This window comes from Ischnura elegans, chromosome 3 (assembly GCF_921293095.1).
Source record: "Ischnura elegans chromosome 3, ioIscEleg1.1, whole genome shotgun sequence".
In the NCBI taxonomy this organism is placed as follows: domain Eukaryota; kingdom Metazoa; phylum Arthropoda; class Insecta; order Odonata; family Coenagrionidae; genus Ischnura; species Ischnura elegans.
In genome coordinates, this window is record NC_060248.1 from 46,498,527 (window position 1) to 46,506,577 (window position 8,051).

At 38.9% G+C, this 8,051-nt stretch overlaps 1 non-coding gene across 1 annotated transcript; it reads right to left on the minus strand.

Annotated features, from left to right (window-relative positions):
• Positions 1 to 4,042: 4,042 nt before the first annotated feature.
• On the minus strand, positions 4,043 to 4,114 carry Trnaw-cca. The gene has a single exon. It is a non-coding gene; the product is annotated as a tRNA-Trp (tRNA).
• Between the last annotated feature and the right edge of the window lie 3,937 nt (positions 4,115 to 8,051).

The window sequence follows — 8,051 nt, forward strand, 5'->3', positions numbered from 1 at the left end:
AAATTACGAATTTTTTCCGCTTCAATAGCACAACGGGTTTTCGAGGAATTATCAATTTGCCGGCAGCATGTTAAAAAGAAATATCAAGGGTCTTGTAGCGCAAGCTAAGACGGTCTTCATGACTAAAATGTAGCTAATCAGCTCCAAAGAGTAGCTACATTTAGTAGATGGGCAGATAAAGAAGGGAACTTGGAGAAAGAAAGAACGACAGGGGATTGAGTGAACTATTAAGGAAAAGGGCGAAATGGAAGGCTGCCAAAGAGCAAACCAGTGCGGTTTTGGTAATTTGACACATACGCATAGTAAATGAGCAGTAAAGAAATACGATATCCAAAAATAATAGTTATTATATCAATTCAGGAGTTAAACGTTGCTGAGCTTAATCTCTAATTCTGATCTCCTGAGGTATGGGACAAAGCCTTACATAATTTTGTTTCCTTTTCCCGATAGTAAACAAATCAAAACTTCATACAGATAGTATACGAATGGTAAACTTTCACACCCCGAAACCAGGTAACGAAAATTATTCTTACTGAGTACTGAAAAACCATTCATTTAAAACTGGCGAAATAGTGCGAGCCAATTGGAGATCGCCTTCCCGGGACACCGGATTAACTTAAGGTCGTATTACAGATGTCGAACTCTATTAAGATTACATTTAACCATTATGGTGACAATATGAAGCATGTTCATGCTCATATTGTTGATATCAATTTAAATCAAAATTTACCAGATTCCTCATATTTTCTTCCATATGGTTGTTGTCACATCCATACGCAAACACCAACACACATGATGGGAGAGAGAAAGGTACCTGTACGATTTATTTCTCCGCCTCCAAACCCTTTTCATCTCCTTCCCACTCCAACAAAGCGTCTCAGCCTACCCTTCCCTCTCCGCTCCGCACTTAATTTGGAACCTTAATGATTCCGGTTGATCGATTATGAGTTTATTACTTCCTCAATTTCAACACAGTTCCTTAACCACCTCCAAGGTTTCTCGGAATAAATGTGGAAAAAAGAAATCAGCCGAAAATTTGGGTCAAAAGCTTCCCTCGCGTTATTGCATTTGAATAAGATCCAGGGCTTCAAGCCTCGTAATGCCTTGAGATAAAATTGTTACCCCACGCGTAAAGCGATTTCTCAATTACCTGGATGTGGAGAGCGTCGTCGGGGGGGTTGAGGCAGAAAATATCCGAGTCAAATAATGCCCGGGACTTTTTAAGACTCTTTCGAGGAGATGAGGATATCTTTCATTTTATGCAGCCAGTTGAATATTCAGGAGAGGAAAAGGCGGGCGTTACAGAAAATTGCACTCGAAATTGAATCAGTGAAAACGGAATTGCTTTGAGAATAATGCCATAAAGCCTGTATTACTCCCGTGTGACAACCAACGATTCTCTAAAAATGAGGCCAAACTGATATCGCTTACGCTAATCAGCCAAATGAGGGCCGAATGTCAGATTTCAACCAGTGAATGAAAAAATATTATTTTCATTGGTCGCATTCCAAAATCATTAGAACTGAGGATATTTTACGACATTTCATCGCACCATCGTTGTGTTTTCGTGTGCTCCGATAAAAATGAGAAGGCTCAGTACAATTACTTCAAAAATATAAACCTTGCCTAGCAAGAATTCGCGTGAATTGCATCCAGGAAATAACCACACAACGTTCTTTGAAAAAAGCTGCGATAATCATACCAGATATCTGCTTTCTAGTGTTTGCTCAAGTTTATAAACTGTATATAAGCATCGGCAGAGCAACGTCTAAAGCTTCAGCTTTAGTAACTGGTGACAAATAAATAGCAACATACACACTGGATAGCTAAAAATAATTGATGGATATCAACTATAGTAACTTTGGCGACAAAAAGGCGCATAATATTAGAAGTGGGCATCTACTAATCATAAGGTGATCAAAGTCCCACAACTACCTTTAATGAAATAAAACGTTGTTATAAAAAATTCCACATCACTGCTGGCGAAGAGCCGCTTTAGTTTGACGCTAACCAACTTATTTTTGATCAAGTTCAATAAATCAAGTCGGTAAAGTATTAATGGAATAGACTGCAAAGAGGTCGATCTCCATGAAACAGAGCGACAATTTTGGAGTTTTTGTCGGGAGAAGAAAGAGCTACGTAATTATTCATGCGCAAATGAAGATAAATTAATGACCATTCCAGAAAGAGTTATGTCTTTCATACCAATTGGAAGAATATGGTCGTTCATATGAAAATATTTTTTCGCTCGTTTTTTTTCTCTACGAAGTTCTCCTCCTAAAGTAAGTGTCAAGTGAAGATAAATAGTAGTTTTTGAAGTCTAACTCAGATGTGACTTTTACTGCGGCAATGAGAAACTAGCTCAACATCATTCAGGTTCTCTCAAATCTTCACTCATTCCTACTTCGTGTAAGTATAGATGTAATGTATTGTAATAAAAGATAAATCCAAACTGATATTTCTTATACTTGCACTAATAAAGAAACCTGCTTTCCTAAATTGTATTGGTAATAAAAAATTACGATTTTCCAAGTGGTTGGAAGAATAATGCAGGTCATTTCACGTATTATTTGTTTAGTTTGCGTCTAAAATAAGGTTCGTTAGGAAATTTGAACTTTCGGTGACGATAAATATACCATATATATATACCATCTGATACAGATTTGATAAGACCATCGCGGTAGCGACACAAGCTTGCTCAAAACATAGGTATATAAAAATTCTCTTTCACCATCAATCAATACTTCTTAATAGAAATTACTTCAATTTACAAACTTTCACTCGATATCACAATCCACTACGATTTTCAGAGACTATCTTTTAGTTTTGAGCGAGTTTCGCGAAGTGGGAATAATCATCACAACATTCGCGGAAGTGTCATTATTGTGGGATTAAGCCCAGTGGCAAATGACGGCGTAGACCTGCTTCAAACATTCCCCAACGATTCCTGCGGATCGGGCTTCCGACGAAGAAGTTAACATTAAGATGACTGCGGGGACAGTTAACTCGTACCTGCACATAGCAAAACTTCTGCCCAGGATCCCAGCAAATGTCAACGTAAACCTGCCTCGGAACGCCGTAAGCCGACATACTTGCGGTCGAATATCACGCAGAAACTTAGCCGTGGCCTGCGGGTAAGAGCAGATGAGGCGGATTCTACCTCCCTTTGCCCATGATGAGAAAGCACGGGTAACCATTGAATGGTGTTATAGATGACCTTTAGAGTGACCATTAAAATCGGATATTTAACGTCGGATTATAATTGTATAGGTAGTCACGTTTTAAGCATCAATAACTTCAGTATAAATATTGTTGTAAATCAGTAAAAGACCAATTTCAATATTAAACTCAACGCCTTCGTTCCATACCGGAATATATTTCCAACGGTCGACTCCGAGACATACTTGAGCGAACGGATAGGCCTAGAAATTCGTTTATTACATGGAATGTCAAGTACATACGGTAACAACAATTAGGCGATAGTAAAAGCACTAATATGCCTTAAGAAATTCCTTTTATTTCCATAATGTTAACGGCTAGTTTCCCAGCACTGCTCCCATACTCCTATCGAGGTGGCTAGAAGTAAGCTATGAGGATGTATTATTTTCGTCATTTCTCTTCATAGAGAATGAATCAGTGGATAGTCAAGCGTACAAAATCACAACAGAAATTGGAAAATGCGGGTTCGCATGCCGATCTACTCAAATAATTATCCCACAGTGAATTTTATCCTGGGTTGAAAATAACTTAGCTCTATTTAGTTATTTATGGTTCCTTTTATTTATCAAATATTATTTTTTATTTTCTTTTCGCCCCCGCGAAACAGCATTTACAAGGCATTTACTTATTTTATCAATAAATAATGATGAGATATCATAAACACCCATAAGATGAATAGGGCGTAGAAAAATCACACCAGAAATTGTCGGAACTCCGAACATCACACCAGGGTCATCCGCCAAGGCATGACTCAAACCCGCAACCTTCGCATAAGGAAGTTAAGGACTTCTCACCATTGGAACCGATAACGGAAAAAATAAGATGACCCCGACGTGATTTGAACACGCAACCTTCTGATCTGGAGTCAGACGCGCTACCGTTGCGCCACGGAGTCAGTTATACGTTACACGAGTATATCGTCTTCTTACTGCCAATATTGACTTACAGCTAAAACACTAAGTGAAATAAACCACAATCGAATACAAAGTGCGATTAAAGTACCATCAATTAGTTCAGTCCCGTTGCGCCACGAAGTCAGTTTTACGCTACACGAGAATATCGTCTTCCTAGTGCCAATATTGACTTACAGAGAAAACACCAGTGAAATAAACCACAATCGAATACTAAGTACGATTAAAGTATCATCAATTAGTTTACTCCATGAAATAACCATTACTTTTGCATTAAATTAGCAGAACCAGTGGAATTACCTGCAATTTTACTAGGTTAAAGACGTTCCCAAGAAGTCACATGTGTTCAGGTAGAAAAAAATTGCTAATTCTGCACACCGGAATATATGAAAGGGACACCGGCCGCAATTAAAAATATCATTTACGGTATTTTGCCTCTTTACTTTACCACGATCTTAAAAACAACAAGAAAAGGGCGTACAAATTAACAAGAGTACTACTAAACAAGAATAAAGGCTATCCACAGTATTTCATTCTGTAGCACATGAGCAAGAAAACGGCGAATAAAACCAAAATTTTAATAAAATTCTGCGTTATCATAGCAGTGAATCATAAGTTGTTACCATTATTGGATCGAAAAGGTTTAATTTGTAAATATATTACATTCATATTCATTCTGTTTTGATAATGACCTAACGGTTGAATCGCGTCATACTTTAAATAAACCTGTGGAAAAGTGCCATCCCTATTTTCATTTAATACTTACAGGATGACATTCCACTATATTTCGCCCGCTTCTGTTACTTTTACATTAAATTTCTTTGCAGTCCTCGGTGGCGGCGGGGTGAATTTCTTATCTGCCACCGAGGAGGTCGCGGGTTCGAGTCCCGTCTTGGTAGGTTGCCCCTATCCAGGGCATGGACATTCGCGTAGGTTTTCTTGCTAAGTCAAAAACCCTCTGTTTCTTACAGCTGTACAGGAATAAATAATTAAAATTTATTACACTAATACCATTTTTCTGTGGGCTTGAAGAAAACCTTGGAAACTTTAGGATTGCTTTTATATTTTATACAACTTTCTGCGTTTCTGCGTTATTTCAATGTTTATTTGCATGAGTTTTCACTTGTGGAGATAACAGATTGTGAGAGAAATTCAATCGATTAAATGATGATTGATAGATTAAACACATTTATTCATAATATTTCCGAAATAGTTTTTGCTTCTAGGTGGATCCGTTGCCCTTCCCCTACCCCCACGCTCGGTTCGCCCGTGAACAAATGGCGCTTAGATAATCGCTCCTCTTAGATCCATTTCCCCCGAGTTCACCGCCCCGAGGTGGTTCTAGGCGGGAATGGCCGGACTTTCGGTAGGTCACCCCTGCAGGAGGGAGTGGGACTGGGAAGGGGAAGGTTAACGGGGAGGCCCCTGGTGGCGGCGCGGGCGGTTACTAAGTGGTCGCGGGGGCAAGCATTAAGGGTTTTCGGTAGTGGGCGTGGAACAGTGTGTCGTGCAGGAAGCGATTAGGAGGGAAACAGAGCAGCGAGAAGGCGGTTGTGGGTAGGAGGAGGAGGGTTAGTTGCATGATGGGTCGGGTCGGGTGCAGCGAGGGAGGAGGAGGAGGTAATATACGCCGCCCCCCCCCCCCCCCCCCCCCCCGAACGATTGGGATAAAGCAGAGGGGTGGTGAAGGGGCTCGATGCATTCACGGAAAGGGAGCTGGGCAAGGGAAGACAGGAAAGCTCCCTGCTTTGGGAGACCCACTGCAAGTTTCGAATACTTTGGGAAATCGAAGTGTCGGGGTGCCGTAAGTACACGCAATGCTTTCATCCGAGGTTTGAGGAATGGGCATGATAAATATTTTCTCGATGGTATCCTCATCTCTAAAGGTATTTATTTTACAAAAATTAAAGAACCGAACCTATTAGCCTTGGTTTTTAATGCAAAAAATCTCGTTGATTGGTTTTATATCTATGTTCTTGTGATACGTAATAAAAAAGTGAATTTATTTCGTAGGTTAAGTAAAATTGCTTTTCTCGTGTCAAAAGTTTTTAATATTATTGTTCTATCTCATAAATTTTGACATGTTTTACAAAAATTGAGTCTACATGGTAAGCATGCTAGAATTATTTGATGAATGTCTCTTCCCCATCATTTCCGTATGAATAGCAATCGTTTTCCCCAAACCTTGGTCTTAAGAAATACTCATTATTTAAATCCTTATCGAATTAAAAATACCAAAAAGGCGGAGATTGCCATCTTATAGCTATTACAACGCAATTTTCGATTTGCATACCGTTAATTCAGGCATAAACCGTTAAACCACATACTTCCTTCACAAAAGGTATTACAGAGCTCGCACTAGGTTTCCCACTATCTTTCCTCAATATCTTGAATAAATTTACTTATTCTATCAATCACTATTTAACTATTAGAATGGCTGCTACTATCCATAGCCTCTAGGGAAAACGCATGCAAGTAAGCATTGAAATATCGAAAATCTAGCCAAAGGCCAATTATTTATTCATCCCTTCTCTCTTCTATAAGTAATCAACCCTTGGGTTGGTTTGCAGCAGTCATCCATCTCTGCCTGTCCTCCGCCAGCCTCTTCAGCTATAGGTAGCTGTTGCAGTCCATGTCCTTCATTACTTGGGTGATATAAATCAACCTCGGCCTTCCTCTGCCGCTCTTCCCCTCCACAGTGCCCTCTAAAACTGTTTTTACCAATCCAGTATTTTGTCTCAGTAAATGTCCAACCCATTTACTTCTCCTTGCAGTTAGAATACTCCACAGGTCTGCTTTCACTCCCAGTCTTTCCAGTATCTCCTCATTCGTTACCCGGTCTACCCATGAAACTTTTAACCATAGACGTTAATTTATTCATAGACGTTAATAAAAACATACAGATTTCGCAGTACCATTATTTTTTTCAAATGTTTCAACTAGAAATAAAAGGCTAATAGCCAAACGAAAATGCATCTCAAAAAGATAAGTGAACGTGAGGTCAGTGACCTCATACCTTTCATCTAACACTGGAAAAAAATCATTTGGGGAAGAGCCTGTATGTACTTCATTTAGAAATATTTGCTCAAAAACTCCAAAAGAAACTAAAACTTCTTGCCGGCTAAAGTTCGTTTCCTAAGACTATTACCACAATATTCTGCCAATATACCTACAATAAAAGGAACTTGGCGTGACAGAAACAAGAAAGTACTACTGTGTACATAAAGCTTTTTGAAAAATTTTCAAGAGAGCTTAAATGCGCACAATGAAATTTAAGGGACAAAATTGGACACAAAAATCAATATTGCTTCATGAGATACAAAAGTGTTGAAAGTGAAGGATTTGGAGACGAAGATATTCATTTCACGTTTTTCTAAGGGCGGAGATGAGAAAGCTGGATTCCATTAATTTTTCTCCAAATGCTTGCTGCAGATATTTTTGTCCAAACGCGCGGGAAATTTTTTTGATCTGATGAAACGATATATCGATGGCTAAGTTCTAACAACACGTATCTCAGAATTTGGCCGGTTTGAGACAGGTATCTTTAAAAAAGTGTAATTACATTTAAAAAAATTAAATTCAAGCAAAAAACACCTCTTTGCTTGCAAATGTATACTTCATTTTCAGTTTTATTAATTTTTGGTTTTTAATTACAGTGTACAGCTAGAGATATAAATCGTTTATTTTGCTTTCCTGAAAAGTTGCTATTTTTGAGATACGTGTTGTTAGAACTTAGCCATCGATTATGTAATATCCTCAACCCTTGTCTGCACAAATCCTACCTATATATCTAATTTTTGTCAATTTTGATCCGCAGATCAAGCATACTTCTGGATATAAAGAGACGCCGAGGGAGAAGGCTTAGAAAGCCGATGAACAGGAACCCACGCCGCCGGATATCTCATCACCTTCGAAATTTCA